General features: G+C 43.7%; 1 protein-coding gene across 4 annotated transcripts in view; it reads left to right on the top strand.

The window, feature by feature from the left end:
- Nucleotides 1-9,848: 9,848 nt before the first annotated feature.
- The window catches only part of SLC11A2 (solute carrier family 11 member 2), a 71,901-nt gene continuing 62,872 nt past the window's right edge, over nucleotides 9,849-18,877 (top strand). For 3 of the 4 annotated variants that reach the window (XR_006415994.1, XM_044443301.1, XM_044443306.1), the window contains exon 1: nucleotides 9,849-9,917. The gene's annotated coding sequence lies outside the window, so the exon portion shown is untranslated. Of the gene's footprint in view, nucleotides 9,918-11,324; nucleotides 12,242-18,877 lie in introns of those variants that run through there. The other variant, XM_044443302.1, reaches the window with a different exon arrangement.

Raw genomic sequence — 18,877 nt, forward strand, 5'->3', positions numbered from 1 at the left:
AAACAAAACATTAAATCTTTTATACTCTTTCATTTATGAAAACAAAAAGTCAGCTAAAGTAAGATAGGACTATACATCTGGCTGATGCATAGTCTAGTAGCATGGAATAGAACTAGCCTTTAATGTTTACTGTGCAAAAAGTTGGAACAAGTTTTCACGGAAATCAGGGACAACTGGATAAGTGCACAATTCTGCCTGTTTCTAATAGCTACCAAAAGCACACCTACACCAAAACCTAGCTGCAAGGCTTGTTCTTAAATAAAGCCTTAACAAGAACAAACAATTAACAGATGATGTTCTTATTTTATTATTAGTACCATTTTAAATTCTGTCAGAAAAAGAGTGACTTTGCTTTTTATATAAAAGCACATAATTGCAATAGGCACTTTTTTAACATGCTTGATTCTTGGTGTCAATAATATAGGAAATTTTACCTTTTTTTAGCTACCATTTTAAGTCATGTTGAAAGCAAGCACCTATTTGACCCAGCTCAAACACTGCCTTGCCAAAATTAATTTGCAAGTACTTTTTGACCTCCTTTACTGACTGCACAAAACAAGGAGTGCTCCACATGGGACCTGAAAAGGAGGCTATTAATTTTTAGAAGCATCATGCATTAAAAGCAGAAACCATTCCCCGCAAGTAGAAAACCAGCACGTTCAGGTAAAACCTCCTTGCTGAGTTAGTTTTGCAGGCACGTTTTTGGGTTTTGGGCGTGTTGTGTAAACCAAGGGATTCCTTCAAAAGCAGTATGACCTCCGCCTATTTTGCGGGTGGTGCCACCCGTTCGTTCAGGTTTTTGCAGTACGCTTACAGCAGTGTCGCCAGGTGCAGCAAAATGAAGTGCTGCATCCTGATGCGTCAGGATAAAGCATAAAGCATCCTGATGCGGCCGGGACTTTGCTTAGAGCTTCTGGAATGTCGTGGCGGCGGCGGCGGCGGCAGTCTTTCAAATCCAGTAGGGGCTGCCCGTGCCTACAGCCTAAAGTGGCGGCCCGTTCTGATGACCTCGCCCTGCTGCACGTGTACATTGGGCCCCGGCCGGCCGCGCTGCGACGCGTGTCCGCGGGGACTCGGCTTCGGAGTCCGCCTGCGCCTCCGAGAGCGGCCTGGGGGGCAGGTGCTGCCGGAGCACGCGCAGATAGCCGAAGGGAGCCCCGAAGGAGACGCTGCCGGCGAGCGCCTCTTCCTCCCGCGGCCCGCCCCTGCCTGCTCGCCCGGCCCGGCCCGTGCACTCACCGCAGCCAGGGGAGAGGCTCGGGCGGGCGCAAGCCCCGGTAGAGCGCGGCGGCGGCGGCGGCCTGGCAAAGCCCGGCGCGCGAGCCGAAGCGGCAGCAGCAGCGCCAGCTCCGCAGCAGCGCCATCCTACAGAGGCCGGCCGGGAGGCGGGGAAAGCCAGCGGCGCCGGGCGGGGGGCGCGAGGGCGATTGGCGCAGAAAGGCCCCAGCGCGGTGGTTCGCCCCAAAACTGCTCACGTGACAGCTTCGGGCGGAAGAAGCTGCTACGGGAAGAGAAAGCAGCGCGAACCTCAGGCGGGCCCTGTACCGCAGGAGCACGACTCCCTCCCTCGCTCGTCCCGCACGCTCGCGGTTTCAGAACCGCGAGGTCCACCCACCGGAGCCTGCTGCGAAAGAATTAAAGTATTCCAATCTCAGAAATTTGCTTTGAGACCCAGGAAGGAATGCAGCAGTTCACACACCTTTCGCGCAAATATCCACCCCTGGTTACCCGCAAGTTTTCTTCATTTCAGCAGCCCTAATTTAGGAAAGAGAATAGTAATAGTGCTGCTGCTTTTGCCAAACATTGGGATCCTTGGTAATCTGCTGCGAATCACAAAGAGATTTACCAATGAATCCTTGCTTCTTCCTACCCGTTACAGAAGCGTTCTGAAGATGCTAATCCTGAGCCTTAGTCTGCAATTCTATACCTGTTTATCTAGGAGTATGTCCAGCTGCATGTAGTAGGACTCATTTCTGCATAAACATGTATAGCATTTCAGTCTTGTGCAGCAAAACCAACCAAGAGTCCTGTGGTCCCCCAAAGCTAACACATTTATTTGTGACATCAGCTTTTGTGTGCCACAGTCCATTTTATGAGCTGGAGGGAAGTGTGTGCTGATGGCTTGACCATTGGTGCTGCATCTGCCAAAATGATCTTTGGCCTCCACAGGCTTTCACCACTTTAGAAAGCTGAACTGAAATTGATATGACCGAACTCAGCAGTTACTTTTGTGCTAAGCCTCTTTGTGGCTTTGTTGCAATTTATGTTTTTATTAATTTGTTTAAAAAGGAAAGCTTTCATCACAATGTCTTTATTATCTCTGAACAGTGCTATAGGACTCTTGGTTGTTCATTTTACACTGACTTCCAGGCATGTCGCAGGAAGGTAGCATTGTCCGTAGGGGCTCAGAGGCATCATTACTCTGGCATAAAAGAGTTAGAAAGAAGGGCTCTTGCTTGTAAAGAATGGGCCAGATGAGTTTTATATACTCATTTAAAGCATTTATATCACCTTTTCTCAACAGAGCAGAACTCTACACAATTTTTAAAAGTACAGCAGCTCTTTTTTGTATCCGACTACCCTAGCTGCATTTCCTCCTGGCACCATGGAGTTATACTAGACATTTCCCCGATTATTGTTCTTTGCTAGCAAAATATGAGTCAACTTTCCTAAATGTTGTTGTAGACCACAGTGGCCACAATCATTCACAGCCAGCATGGCCAGTGCTTGGGGATGATGAAAGCTGGAGAGCAACATCCTAAGGCCCTGTCCTAAAGCATGGCAGCTTCTTTTTTAGGAGTTTCTGATGCAGGCCCAGGACATAGTCTTCAACAGTCACACACCTACATGATTCTGGCCCAGCTACCTTGGCAGCTGAGTTTTTTTTTTTAAAGGTTAAAAAAAAAAAACACTGAATTGGGTTCTTTAGGAAAGGCACTGAAAAAAGACTGATATAAGAGGAGGCCTGAGTGAAAAGAGATAGATGAAAGGGGTGAATCTAACCTGAGAGGAACAAGAGACAAATGCTGTCACTAGAGGAAGGAGCAAAGGTAGGAAGCGAATGACCTCAGTGTGTGCAAGGAAGAAATGGGGAACATAAGGCAAGACCTTCAAATGTAAAAGATAGAAATCTGATTCCTGTGTGGAAGAGAATATAGAATCAGGGTAGGAAATTGCTTCAAGAATAAATTGGGAGAGAAATTGTTTTAGGACACACACTGTTCATTTAAAACCAAGCCAATCCCCCCAAACTGTTCTTATTTACAAGAAGTTGGTCAAAAAATTACAACAACTTCCTGGAAACGTGTACCCCACGCACACTTTCTTTAACAAATGGTACCTGAATTCTTATGTGTTCCACTTGGTACTGTCTTTGGCCTCTGGAGAAGTACCGTCCTCATGGTTGTTGCAAGCTGCCCCGAGGCTTCGGCGAATGGGGCGGCATAAAAATGTTTTAATAAATAAATAAATAAATAAATAAATAAAATGGTGTTACATGAGCCATGACCTGTGCCAGGCAGAAAACTGGATGCAGACTGAGGAGACCTAGGTTCAAATTCCTACTTCTCCAAGGAGTCCCTGGGTGACTCTGAGATAGGAAATATCTCATATCAGCCTCTTTCACAAGGTGTAAGAATCAAGTCAGACAGCCCCTCCCCTGTCCTACACTGAGCCCCTTGGAAGTAAGGGCACACATGCAATAAAAGGTGCGTGCTTACACACAAGTGACTCCCATTGACTTCAATAAGGTTGTATTCCCAGTAAGTACACATAGGATTGCTCCAATAGTGATGGTGATCAGAAGACTGTTGCATTCTTCTTGAAGCAAAGAAGAATAAAAGACTCCTATCTTTTATTTTGACCTTTATTCTGAGCCCAGATGCATCACAAGCATAATCTGTCACATCAGCATCAGGGAGTGTTATTCTCTGCTGATATTGCAAGAAGTACTTAGTTAAGAGAAGTCCAAAGGACTGCTGAGTTAAGTGGTGGCAGCAGCATCTTTTTTTTTTTTTTTGTTTTGAAATACTACCTTTTCTGATAATCATTTAGAACTTTTCAGGCCCCCTGAAAATAATCAGTTTTGTTTTCTTTCCATCTCTACCATTTCGTTTTAGAGGTCTATAATTTGGTAAAAGATTTCTTTAAAACAGCCTCAAACATACACCATTGCACTACATGAATTACATGTAGGTCCAAAGCCGGAAAAAAATGAATAGCAGCTCAAAATCTTGAAAAAAATTCCAAGGCTAGTGATGGGAGTCATAATCCAATATTTTGCAGGACACCAGACTGGAGAAATCACATTTCTCAGCATTATTCATTAAGTTAAATGTATGTTATGTGAATGACTATTTCCTCTGGGGATATTTTGCAGGTGTGCTGCCAATCTGTTTCATTTCATAACCCCAATTGCCAGTGGTCTACAAGCCTTCTGCAACGTGGTGCTCTCCAGATGTTTGTGCTACAACTTCCAGCTTCACTGAGCCTGAGTCATGCAGTCTTGGGTTGAGGGGCTTCATCGTTCAGGACACTTGGAGATCACCAAGTTCTGGCAGGCGAAATACCTGCATTTTTCTGCATCAATTGCTCTGCTCATTCTGGTAAGAAACAGTACACAGCCATTTATCATCAGCAAAGAAATACTTCCAGGTAAAGGTTGTCCATTGGGGGTTGCCGAAGCTCATCACTGCATCATAACCAGGACCAAGCTTGGATGAAAGCAGCTTAAAGGAAGCTGTTTCATTCAGGAAAACCATAGGTGGAAGAGAATTGGTGGCAAGAGCTTTTACTTCAATCATCTGAGGAACATGGATCAGTCAAGATCAGCACATACATTACAAGTATTTATTATTAAATGTATATTCTGCAAGTGATTAGTCCAACAGGACTCTCTAGGCAGATTACAGAGCAAATAAGATCAACACATATATACCAATGAGATAACAATAAAACATAATATAAAATAAACCAGTAAAATAAACAAAAACATAGCACCACATCCAGCACCACCTTCTGGCCGTGATTGGCTAGGCAGAAGTCGAACTACTGCAGTGCAGTGCCCCTAACTCCTAACCCAGCCAAACTGTCCAGAAGGACACCATGGTCGATGGTGTCAAAAGCTGCTGAGAGGTCCAGGAGAACCAACAAGTAACAGCATGCGAGTTGCCCTCTTCCACACCACTCCTGTAATGTGTGAATTCACACACTATACAGGTGAAGCTAGTATCACCTGATGGTTATCACCTCCCTTTCCCTGCAGAGACACTGACTCTGGTGAGTGATTAGGGGCACATCATTGGCCAGACAAAATGGCTCCTAGAGTCAAACCTTAGCAGAGTGGTTGAGCAACCACATCTCCCAAAATGACAGGTTTTGTGGCATGAGCTTTCATGGAACATAGTCCACTTCATAAGAGGCATGCGAAGCGCCACGGCTTTTGCTAGGCGCATATCGCAGGGAGGGAAGAATTGTAATCAGTGAGGTCAAAGATGTGCAAACAGCAACAATCACAGTATTAACAGTGGTCATTAAAAGTGCAGCTGTTGCTGATAACAGCCATCCTGGCACTAGGCAAGCCTGACACTGTGGTGCGAAAAGAGAACTGGAACACAGGAGGGATTATGCAGGTGGAAAATCTGCTTCCCTGTGGCCGAGATCATCAGGAGATGGGAGCAGGCTCTGTCTCCAACCTAGTGGTATCCCTGAGTATTACCCATTCGCTGTCTCTCCTCTCAGTGACCGGCTGACAGGGTGGACTCCAAGCACAGGAAGGCAAGAGGCCTTCACAAGGTGCCCTCCGTCAGGGAGTCTACATCCCCACCGCCATTGTCCCCAGCTGCCCTTGCTCCTCCTGCTCCTCTTCTTTCTCATCAATGCTGCCATTTGCTTGCCCAGTGGGCTGGCTGAGCTCCAGGGAGCAGGTGAGCCGTAGCATCTTCTGCTCCTCCACAACACCACCATTGACTGGGCCAGCGTGGAAGGCGGGTGAGCAATGGTGGAGGGGAGGAGCAGGTCAGGGGGTGCCCGCTGCAGTCAGCAGGTGCTTACCATTCTCATTTGGGCTGCTGGACCTGCTGGCTGCTATTCACGCCAATGGGGAAGAAGTGAAGGGCAGAATGCTGGGTGAGGGCAACACCTGCTCTTTCACACAGGCTGGGCTGATCCTCCCTGTCAAGGATTGCCAGGCTAATGCAAGATACCTCTGTGCCCTACAACATATCCTTGGAAGTACAGGGCCTTCCTCTGCCTGTGCGCAACCTTGCATAAAGTTGGGCACAACACACTCACTTGTTATCACATGTGAAGCAGCTCCAACCCCACAAGCTTCTGTTGTTTTCTAGATGGCCATGAAGCCCTTTCTGCTTTCTTGGTAGATCTGTGGGTGTGTGGTCGTTCTTGTGGTTTTGTGTGCTCAGCCCTTTCTTATCAGGAACAAAGCACAGAAGCCAGGAAAAACTACTGAAAGTCTGCACGTCCCTTGGCTAATAAATTCAGTCTTGATGGAACATTGAATCAATATTGATCAATGACACACTTTATATTGATCTACCTAAAGGGACTTACCCGGACTGTACATACCAGCAATAGAACTTTGCAATGGTGCCAAGTTCTGATCCTGGCTGAAAAAAAGCCTGGCTACCTAAAATAAACCAACACAGACCAGTGCAGAGTTCATTATAACTTATGCACAAGATCATTAGAATGTTACTTTATCTGCCACTGAATGGCCTTCTATACTCCCTTTACCCATTATCAGTAATATTTGCCCGAAATAATCCTGTTGTATCCAAGTCCAGAACTGTCAACTGTCAGAGTGAACAAATCAAAGTTCTTTGTGCCCCATTAATTCTCCATTAAATAATGAGTCAGTGACATAACTATTTTTACAGCAGCTTGCCCCTACTAGATATAATTGCCTTTTAAAAATGACAAAGAAAAAGGTATAATTAAATTCTCAAAGATATTTCAAACAACCCTGCTCATTAGCATCCTGAGAATGGGTAAGTCTGAAGAACTCTTATCAGTCCAAGACACGTGTATATAAAGAGGTGTTTCTTTCTGGCAGAAGCAGTGGAACAAAAAGCAACTGTCACCATTTCTGCATAATGCCCATCAAACGTTTCCCAGAGCAGAACTGTGAACTGGGTAAGTATAAGTAAGTTATACCTTGGGTTTTGAGGAATATCTAGACACCCAAACTGAGAGGGTGTTTCTGTTTTGCAGGGCAATTCATATACATTTTCTCCAGAATTTTGTTTGGCTTCCATTATAGCATTCAGCTTCGTTGCTTTACTCAGCTGGGGATATTTGTGCTGCTAGTGCCATTGTGTAGTCTCTGGGAAACTATGTTCCACGTTGCATGATGGTCTGATTTGTGGATGGTCTTCTGGCCTTTTGGTTTGGCAAGGTGACTAAATGCAAAGGGGAAGAAAGTACCTATAGGAGGGAGAACTTCAACAGATGGTTTTTCATCCCTACATGAGAAACTGCACCCCCTGAAATCCACTTTTCTATTTTTCCACTTTAGCCAGCTGGTAAAGGTCCTGGTACCTGGCGTTCCTTTGCTTCTCATTACTCAAAGGGCCAGCAATCTTGACAACAATCTACAATAATCTCTCCACTTTGTGTGTCATTATGGAATCACTCATCTCAAGGCATAGTCTGCAACCATATAACACAGACATCTTTCTAAAGCTATAGCAGATTTAGTTCTCGTCAGTGCCTGTAAGAGCGATCTCCTGAGAACCATATGTATGTGCTCTGAGCCCTGCCGAAGAAAGGTGAAATATGAATAAAATAAGTTAAGCCTGAGTAAAAAAAGGTTCCTTTTATCTCAGATAAGGTTTTTTCTTCCCACCTTATTATCTGAGAACAGGAGGAGGAAGAACAAGGAGACAAGCAACCCTAAATTTAAACTTTTGTTCTATTTTTGTTTTAAACATCTTCCCCCCATTTAATGATAATACATTCATACCATATACTTTTAATGGAATCTCTTTAAATTAGGATTCTGATGGTTAGTTGCATTACTAATGTAATTCAAACCTTGTTGTACTTTGTGGAGAAAAGGTTTTATGATGATGATTTGATTAAAACCAACAACTGTTGAATGGAGGTTATAGTCTGAAAGTTTTCAAGGTAAGTTTGGACACTTTTCAAGCTGGTGTGATTTGGGTTAAATCAGATGTGATGCAGAAAATCTTGATGTGAGCACCTGTGACCATTTTTAAAATGAGGTGGAGTATTTTAAATCGGAAGGGGTACTCATATCAGACTAATTATTCAAGTGCCTTTCTTTATGCAGGCAAAACAGTACCATAAGGGGGAAGTATCAGAAAATTGGGGAGAAACCCCAAGGTTTGTGGAAGCACAGAAATATCTAGAAAAAAAAATTAAACGCTGTTAACTCAAAACCTTCCAAGGAGGACTGAATGTTCTAGGGCAGCTTTCCCCAAACTGGCATTTGGACTGCAACTCCCAGAATTCCCATCTAGCAGGGCCGTTGACTGGGAATTCTGGGTGTTGTAGTCCAAACTGGGAACCAGAAGGTTGGGAATGGCAATCCAAGCAGGGGACAGAGAGAGCTGGAATTGTGTATCAAGCAGGTGATCATGACAGGCTAGTAACCTGACCAAGTGTATTCTATACTGCAACATTTTGTTGCAGGCCCCACATGCTAGTCACAGGGTAAGTGAATGTTCTCATTTCTTTCATCAGGGAAAAAGTGTTGGCACATAGGATCTATACCTGCCCACTGTCACTGACCCTCAGTGGTTGACATTTTAGACCCTGGAATAGTGGAGACAGCACTCAGACTGTGGAAGAGGGAGTAGGCAGTCTGTGAGAGAGAGCTGCGCCAGCCATGTCTCCAAGATAGGAAAATCAGCCTCAGAGAGGAGAAAACAGTGATCCAGCCGGCAGGGTGGGGAGTGCCCCCCTCTGGATATGACTTACCCTGCACCACTTCCGGCTTCCTCACATTTCCCTTCAAAGTGCCCACATTAGAAAAGCCCTTCTAGTGAAAATAAAAGAGATTGGAAGAGCGGGAAGCAAAGATCGCCTCCACTACGCCTGCCCTGCTGGCTTCAGGCAGGCAAGGTGTAGGGACTACAGAAGCCTCTAAGCTTCAGGGCTTCCAAACAGCAACACCTTCGCACTCTTTGACATTCATGTATATTCTTAAGCTGTGAAACACCCAAATAACATTTCTCCACATGCAGTACCTCCACGTTTTACAACTGCTTTCCGATAAATTAGATGAGAAAAGCTGCTCACTAACCCTGATTTAAATAAATATACATCTGTGCAAGTACAGCTTCACATTTTAAGCTCGCTGAAATCGAAATACTGTTAAGACTACAGCCATAAAATGAAGCTTGCTGCCCTCTTGCCAAACACATTTTCTTGGGAATAAGCACTCTTTTGTTGTAGAAAGAGAGGTATTAAAAAGGAAAAATAACAAAACGAGCAGCTCTCACCATGAACAATGCCCATTGTAGCTTGACAATAACATTTTAAAAAACTGCTCAGGAAGGACCTCTCTGTCACTGTCCTAACCAGCTACCATTCTCTGAGTGCTCGTCTGCCTGTCTTGGCAGTCTCCAGAGTCCAGCCCAAACCTCACCAGGGCTGGCACGGGGTATTCTGGCTGCGACGACACGCATCTCACGTAACGGGAAATACGCTCCTCCTCCTCCTCCCCCCCCCCCGGCAGCGCCAGGGTTGCAGCTAGATGTCGGACGCCCTGCACCGTGTCTTCTTGGCGGATCCCCTGCAGGGGGCGCTCCCCGCTCCCCTCCGCGGCTGGTGAGCCGCGAGCGAGGCGGGGCTTTTCTGCTTTCTCGAAGGAGTTGAGCTGAGCCGGGCCATGGCAGGCGGCGAAAGCGGCGCGTTGTGGGGCGTCTTCGGCTGAGGTGAGACGCGGCGGGGCGGCGTCCGTTTGTGCGCGAAGTGCGCATCGCCTATGCTTGTTGAGAGGGAGTTCATTTCAGCAGGGTGGCGAGACACGGGTGGCCAGGTGTCGTGTGTAGTTTAGGGTGTGTATACGTGTCCACACGTGCATGTGGCGGATGCCCTTTTGCTGACTGCTGATACTATGAATGCTTAGACTAAGTCTGAAAGGGTCAAAGTATATCGGCGGAAGGAGAGGCTCGGATAACTGAGCAGGGTTACGCGATAAAAGAAAAAAGTAATTATGAACATCACCAACAGTGTAGAAATCGCACTGAATATAGGAGTACCCCGTTGACACAAACAGGCGCGCAACTACGCGGCGGCGGCGTCGGGGTGGTGGTGGTCTTCTTGTTTTCTAGGCGGTGTTTTTGCTTTCTAAATGGAGGGCGTTTAGGATAAGGGCGTACTGAAGGAGAGCTCCGGGACCTTGAGCTTGTCTGCAGGCGTCTGTGCTTTTTAAAGGAAGTGTTTTATTCGGCTAGGGGCGAGCCCCTTATCCTCCGACCTGCGTGCCAGTTCTTGCGTTCCAATTTACCGATGCCTTTTGGAGTGCTTTCCAGTTCGAAGCTGCCAGTCGCCCGCTGTGCGGGTTATTGGGGTCACCTTACACCACAAAATGCAAGTCTACAAGTATTTATTTCCAGCAGTCGGAATGACCTGCTTCTTCTCGCCTTTCTACTGTACTTTAATATCTACTCCGGGGCAAAAAACAAGGGGGGTTCCTTCCAGGAGGAAAAAAGGTGGAATATAAATGTAATGTAATAGCAATAACGGTAATAGTAGTAGCAGTACCCTCTCTGGAATTTAACTGGTGTTTGCACTTCCCATCCAAACATTTTATTTCGTCTAATTAGATAATACGGAAGACTGCTGATACACTGATATTTTGTCAAGGCAAACCTGGATAATCTTAGCATGCGAAATCATAAAAAGCAGGGAGGGATTCTTCCCAAACCAAACAGAATTTCAAGTCATTATGACCCCAGTTTTAAATAAAGTTATAATTTACCCTTTCCTATTCTTCCTCTTGTGATCCATTCCGAAGTATGCCTGTATACAGCAAGCATTTCCAGGGTAATCCATCTCAGGTTTTTAGTATGAACTAGAAAGATAGGGGGCACTCTGGGAAAAGTGGTGTCACAATTAGGCAGTGGTGATTGCATGTGACTTATTTTACAGTCCTTTTGAGGCATGTTTACTTGAGCATGAGGCTGGTTGACGTCAGTGGGATTTTTTTCCAGGTAAGTATATTTAGGACTGAAGTCTAAACCCCTTTCTTCTATTTAGTTTCTTTAAGCATCAAGACCACTGTTTTAATTTCTAAGGCTTCCTGGTAGATAGGGGGCACATCATCTCATCTCTCAGTTAAAACCACCATGCAGCAGTACACTTCAGAAGTACCATATGCTGGGGACAAGCAGGGAAGGCGCTAAACTTCTTGCCCTGCTTGAGAGCCTCCCTTGGAAATGCCCTGCTGGAGTTGGTGGGCCTACGGTTTGAACCTTTTGGGAGCCTGTATGTTGTTGCAGATCTCAACCCTTTATCTATCTGTCCACTGCAGTGTTTTCATTTTTTAATTTGTGTGAAATGCTTACTATGTAACATCTCATGCAAAAGAGGTCCAAGTTGAAGGAAATTTTTTTAAAGCCCAGGAGCATATATGCATATCATCATCATCATCATCATCATCATCATCATCTAACGCTATTGTGTGAAAGGTTATTTACCTCTAAAAGATTTACTTTATATTCTTGCAATTTTGCTAAGTCAGCAGGTGGTCTGTTCTTATGTGGACAGGCATTCTGATGGAAGGGCAGATGGGGAGAATGGGGAGAGTTGTAGGTGAGCAATGTTACATAAAGGTAATTAGCTCCTCATTTTTTTCATTTTGGTGTTTTGATGGGAGAGAGGAACTTGAGTAGGCAGAGCCTTGCACCAAACCAAGATTTGCTTTTCCCCCCTTGAAGGGCTGCTTCTTTAGTCCAGATCATACATGAGTCCTGATCAGTTCCATTGCAGGTAAATGGCTAAAACCTTCTCAGACCTTGTTGGCTCTGTTGGCCCCTTTGCCAGAAGATGCACCCATTCCAAGGGCACATTTTGGTGGGTTGGTCGTTATGGATTCCAGAATTGCCTGGTAGCCCTGACCTGAACATTATGCACAGGTTGGCTGAAAAGGCAGCCTCAAATTGCACAGCAGCACTACACTCTATCTGCGGGGAAGGATGCTTTCGTAATTTCAAAGAGGCACATGCTGCTTGGTGGGACCAGAATGTGTAGTAAGGTAAGTGTCCAGCAGTAAGCGGGTGATCATTCCTGTGGGGCTGCTGTTGGTGTGTGCCTGCTTGCTAAGCCACATTCCCAGCAAGTCAGGGATGTCATTTCAGTAAAAAGGGCAAGGGGGAATTAAAGCAAAATTTAAATGGCTACTCTTAATATTTTCAAAGAGAACCAAACAAACCAATAGATCAGAACTAAGTTCTGTTGAGTTTAGTGGGACTTGTAATCATGTGCCTGCTAAGTCCCACTGAATATAGTGGGATTTAATTTACTTACACTGTAAACTGAAAAAAAAAAAGATAAAAGGAAGGACCACAAAGAGTGCTCTCCAGATAGCAGTGTTATTGATACTAGTCATACAGTCTGCTTTTCTTTTAAAGCAAAGGAACTGAATCATTGCCAACCATGATAATTGTGTAGAAACAGTGAGCTGGCCAGAAATCTGTCATCCTGAGGAATAATTACAACTGGTTGGAAAGGGGTGGTAAGATCTGATTGTCTACCAATACCACTGAATCTCTTTCTAACAGGGAGGGTTAGGTGCTGAAGGAACTGGTAGATACTGGGCTTCAGTGTGTGTCTTGCATCCCTGAGGGTGAAAAAAAGACGTTTCATAAATATTTGCTCAGATAAAGGAGTTGAACAACATGGCTCTTCATTTTTTTTTAATAATGCTGCTAGCCCACAATTGAAATCAATGTCAGTAATTTGAGTTTCAGGTATGCTTGGCAGAGATGAGGAGGAGGAGGACACCCACACTGTCTGAAGAAAGATGAGGCAAAGCACCTCCTTTGCCCCTTTTAGTACTGTTATCCTGTACTGAACTTCCATCTTCCTCTCTTCAGGACATTAGCAAGCTGAACGTTAGGCTAACTCTGGACCCTGAGCAGAAGGGAGGAGAATGTTTGCTTGCCTAGCAAGAATCTCTACATGTGAAGATTTCAGATCCTCCTTGAGACTGTGTAGGGGAGTACTCTGTTCTTGCTCCCCACTGGGTTCACTTCACAGCAGAGATGCTGCCCTTGGGACTAGTCATAGCTACTTGGGCCCTACTCACTTGGCTTTTAGAGCAAGTGTGAAGATGTATCTTTTCAACTCTTAACCCTTTAAAATATGAAGGGTCAGGGTTAAAAAAAGTTCTTTTTATTGTGTTGCAGTTTTATTGTTTCAGTGTTCAGCATCTCGCTGGCTTTTTAGCAAATAAGGTGGTCTTCCTCTTTACTGAGTATTCTTACAGGCAAAAATGCCTTTTCAGCTCTCTTGTCCAGAGTCATAAAGTTCCTTTGAAGCTGTCTTGCAGGTTAACTTTAACGAAGAGACTGCAATTCTCTCACAGCTTTTATTTAGCGGTAGTTACCATATTTGCATCCTTCTGATTGGGTTTCTACTTCTTGAGTCATGTATTAAGCAAAAGGGGTTTTTTTAATAGTAAATTTTTAGCTTAAAAATTAATGACTAGAATCGATTAATCTGTTCTGTAAATCAAAACTGGACAAATGACACTTTCTCTCTTGGTTCTGAAAAGTTTAACAGTAGACATGGATCAAGTTGGAATGATACTGGGATGGAACATTCCAGTGAGGAAGCCATGCCACCTGAGAACCTGGAAGCCACCCACCCTGCTGTGGATGTTTGGGACACCTCAAGTTGAACCTCCGATGCGGACCTACATGTTTGGGCAAGAGCATGGGTCCTCCAACTACAGCCCGCAGGCTGGATCTGGCCCGCCATGCCCATTTATCTGGCCCGCCATAGAGGTTTTGGACTTGCTGCGTGCATGTGGCGAGGCGCCAGCTTGCTCACAAGGAGATCGTTTTGGACACATTTGGAGAAAACGATCTCTGCGCACGCACACCCCCACCCCAGCCCACGCCCTCCACCCGCACCACCTTGGTGGCCCGTGCCCATCGCCGGCACCTTTCAACTGGCCCCCTGTTGAAAAGGTTTGAGGATCCCTGGACAAGAGTGTATAGGAGCAGGTAGTCCTTCAAATATCATGGTCTCAAACTATTTAGGGCCTGCCAGATGGGACTGTACTCACCCTAATTTCCCACCACTGCGTGCCATGCTGACTGTGGATAGTGGTAGTCCAATGCACCTGGAGGCTGAGAGGTTGTGGAAGGCTGGTTCAGTGTTTTATAGGATCAACATCGGCCCTTGTGCCTGGAAATGTGCCAGAACTCAGTGGTGTTTTTTTTAAGTTCTGCATTCAATGCATCTGGCTTTGAATACAGGAAAAAAGTTGAAATATGTGCTATGACACTTATCCCCCACTCAGTATCAAGGAGTGCAACATAGGGCAGGGGCGGAGAGAAAGCAGATCTCTAGATGTTTGAGATTCCAACTCTCAGAAGCTCCTGTCTGAATAATAATCAGCAATGTTGGGAGTTGAAGACCAAAACATTTGGAGATCTTAATTTTGCCCACTGCAGCTTACAGAACACATGATGTTTCCATGTATATTTTGCTTTTTATTGCCATTTTATTTGCTTTATGCTTTCTAAGCTGCTCACAAATTTTCATGGTATAATAATGTATAAATTGTATAATGAAATGTTTTAAAGTTCCAATACCTCCTTTTTTAGCAGTAAACACTAGGGTAGATCTCTATGAGTGGTATCTACAATATCCCCTAGTTGCGCTTGATTTAAAAAAAAAAAAAAAAAAACTAAGGGATTTGTGCCTATTTATTTGGTAATTCTCCACAGCCTAATTTAAATGAATGATGTGTTTTATCTCTTGAGTGAAACTGCTTTTGATGCTCAATCATGTGTATTCCGTCCCCCTCTTTTTTAGAAACTAACAGTAGCCATGGAGATTGAATCTAGAGAAGAGGGTGAAGGAATCCCTAGGCCTTTCTTCTCTGGCTATTTTTCGACACAGAGGACTGGTTCATACAACACAGCCATTTCATTATCAGTAATTTAGCCCTCAATGAGCTGTTGTTCAAGTGGCTACCATTTTGAATACACAACCCCTGAATCAAGTGATGGTGGTTAAGCTGTGTTATATGAACTCAGCCATCATGGGTTACTTAAGGATGCAACAACCTCCTCCTGATCAAGGGTTATATGAGGGTTACTTAACCCTCAAATAGCTGCTGAGAGTTGCACAACATGCAACTAACTCTGTGGTAGGGGATTTCAAATTGAAAACTGCATCTGAACATGCCCAGCACACATACAGCTTAATATGGATTGAGCAACCCACAATGACCCATCAGTGTTGTGCAAACCAGCCTCCCTTTGTGAAGTTAAAGGCACTATTTGTGTGGGGGAGGAAGGGGCAGGGATTCGAATGGGAAAATAACTAAAGATGGAAAAAGTTAAGCAGCCTTCCTTTTCTCCCTGTTTACCCAAGTCAGTCCTTGGGTAATAATATTATGGAAATAAAGTGTGAAGATAGCTCATATCTTCCTTCTGTAAGAACAAAATATGCAGTAATAGCATTCTTGGGTTTAGTTTTATTTTTTGGTGCTGACTGTGTCTCCCCTGCTCCAACAAACGCACATCCATTTACTGATTTTCTTGGATCTTTCCTGTGTTTTCATTCTCATCTTATTAATGTTTATTGTTTATAGTATAGCTGAAATTTAAATTGAATATTAAAAGCAGTATTTTGCCTATCATTTCATGTGCTGCCTTTTATATTCCCAGTGTGTAACTAGATGTTCCCACATGGAGGGAGCAGGGAAAGTGGATAAGCAGGGAGAGGTGGCATAACTTAATGGTTTCACTGTTAAAGGCACCATAAAAATAACTTTGAAGAAATAGGGCAGTATCCAAATTGACTCAAGCACTAATATAAATTGTACTGTGCTAGTGTGAGGGGCCTGTAGTATAATGGAGATAGCATTAGCTGACTCAGTGGGATTCCCCTGAAAACTCATCATGCCAGTTAATGTGGTTGTTGGCACAACAGAATTTACGTTGGTGCTTGTGTAGACTTGGATGCTGCCCATAAAGCCTTTGGCTAGGCAGTAAGCTAGCTGGAGCTAGCAATGCGCCAGCAGTTTCTTCTCTATAAAATAGTTTCCGGTAGTGTTCAATACAGTTTTATCTTCCCAATTTATATTGTTTTTTCCTTCTTTTGCACTCCTTAGGAAGTAACTGTGTTTTTATAGAGGAACTATAGACATTTATGACTTTCAGACTTTATAATCTCTAGATTATAGGGATCATTCTGTCATGTTTATAGCTTAAGGAATGGAAAAATATGACTGTTGTAATGTGTTCCATCCATGTATGAAACTGGTTAGGTGAAGCATATTTAAGTAATTTTTTACTTTTTCCACATTATATGAACTTACTGTGTGTGTTTGGCCCAAGATTAGAGTAGAAAAAATGCATGTTAGACTATAAAGACCATATTGCAGGTGTTTGCACTTTAAATACGACATCCTCTCACGGCGCATTCTAGTCAGCTTGTAGAGTGGGCATGTTTTGCTGAATGTTGGATTAAGACGATGTAGTTCAATATATATTTATATTATATCATTTGAGATAATGTTGAAATTACCTCCTAATGTTCACAGTGGGCTGATTTACTTGATCAAACTGGCCATGCTGAGCTGCAGTGTGGGGGGGGGGCGGGGGGGCAGGTTGTGCAACTGTAAAACCACTCTCACATAACCAGTGGTCTGTTCTAGCATTAGGTGAGGTTGAATTTTTTTTTTTTTTTAGGTTGAAATTTTTTATTTAAATAGAAACATACTACAAAAGCTTAGGTGAGGGTTGCTTAACCTTTGCACATCCCCCATCACTTGCATTCACACAACACAATAAACCTCAGCCAGGCAATGCAGCCCACCATGGCTTAAATAAGCTATTGTGCGCACTAGGTCACTAATAAAGGTTGATAAAGTTGCTCTTGAGCTGAGCATACAGGTTTGTAACATACTCCATTGTTCTTTTAGTTTTATATCACATGTTATGATTTGTCCCAGTTTGTGACTGTTTATCAGCTGATAGAAGAACTTGTGTATAAAGTTATGACATATTTTAGTAGGGTACATAAAAAGGGATGTATTACTTCCTCCAAGTTAAATGACACCACCTAAACTGCAGTATCTCCCAGGAGTCAGCTCCATTGAATTCAATAGGGGTTGTGTCTGCATAGGGATGTGAAAGGATTGGGCTGTTGTGCCTTAAAAGTTACTGGGCTCACCTTCCAACACTCTGTTAATCCCATTAAGGAAGTGGGAAATTGAAGAGAGGCCTCCAGGATTATAGAGACCACATAGAAGGTCTGTGGCAGATGGAAAAGAGCCAAGTTCCACTCAGACTCTGCTGCTTCTTACCTGATGGGTGTTTCTGTCGAAGAGTTCAACATGAAAAGACTATAACAATATTGCTATCTATTTCGGGTTATTTGTGACCCTGAACTCATTTTAAACATGCAATCCAGATAAAACTTAATTGTCTTTTGTCCCATAAAATGAATTTCAAGGCTGTGAGGCCTTCTGACCCATTTCTGTCTTCATTCTCTACTATTCCCCAGGTCAGGAATGAGCAAGGATGAGAAATCTGAGGGGCATTTTTGACCTGCCTGACATGACCTTCCCAATGGAGGGCTAATATGGAACTTGCTGGTCTACCAATGAAATTTGGCAGCAATATAGCACTAAAAGGTTTCAGAGGGGCAAAAGTTGCTGTGCTGTATAATTGTGACAGACATTTTACTTGCTTGTGGAGTTTGGTTTTTTTAAACTTGGGGTGCAGTTGGGTCATGTGCAGGACTTGAGATTTAAATCAAGCTTCCTGTCGAAACCCTTTAAAAAATATTTTCCTAAACAATGGTGCAAATCCGCTCCCAAGTGATGGTAATTTTCACTCAGGGTATTAATTATATCGTTTCATTCTTACAACCAGGCTTTGCCTCTTTTTGTCTCACTGTATATATTTTGCATTCTTTCCTTTTTCTCCATAGGAGGAATCGCTTTTAAATATTCCCCTATAGGATTTTTCTTATGACCACCATCCATGGTAATTTGTGGTTAACAGGACACATCCCAGCAGAAATAAGTGCTGTTAAGTTCGGTGGAGCTTGCTGCTAAGGAAGTGGCCACAAGTTATCTGCTTTACTATGAGAATAGAGGAAAATGCACACTGGACAATTTTGTTTTCTCCTTTTTACTCCCCAGAGTTTCTCCCTGGCCCAGCTTTGCCCTCACAAAAAACAAAGTAGTAAGCAAGAATGAAATGCCAATGACTGACAGATCAGATCAAGGTTTGATAGTTACTGGGCTGAAAAAAATCCAATTTTAATATTTCAAAATTCATTTAAAATTTTTATTAAGCATCTGTTTTTATCTACCCTGCTTTATTATCTTTCTGTCCTAACTAACTCTTCTGCCCTACTTGGCCCAATTTCATCACTGCATAAACACACGCAAAAAACTCCTATCTGGCCTGTGTCTTTGCACATAGGACATTTAACTATAACAGTGGTATTTTTTAAGTTTGAGATAAATTTAGTAATTATTTTCAAGAATTCAATAAAAAGAGATTGAAACAATATTTTTCACCCACTGGGGTGGGTTTTTTAATTACATAATTGGTTTTTACTCATCATCAGAGCCTATGGGCTGGTGTTGCCCTTGCCTGCCATAAGTGCATGCCTCTTTCTCTTACTTTTTGGA

This window comes from Varanus komodoensis, unplaced genomic scaffold, assembly GCF_004798865.1.
Source record: "Varanus komodoensis strain SLA01 unplaced genomic scaffold, ASM479886v1 scaffold41, whole genome shotgun sequence".
NCBI classification, from domain to species: domain Eukaryota; kingdom Metazoa; phylum Chordata; class Lepidosauria; order Squamata; family Varanidae; genus Varanus; species Varanus komodoensis.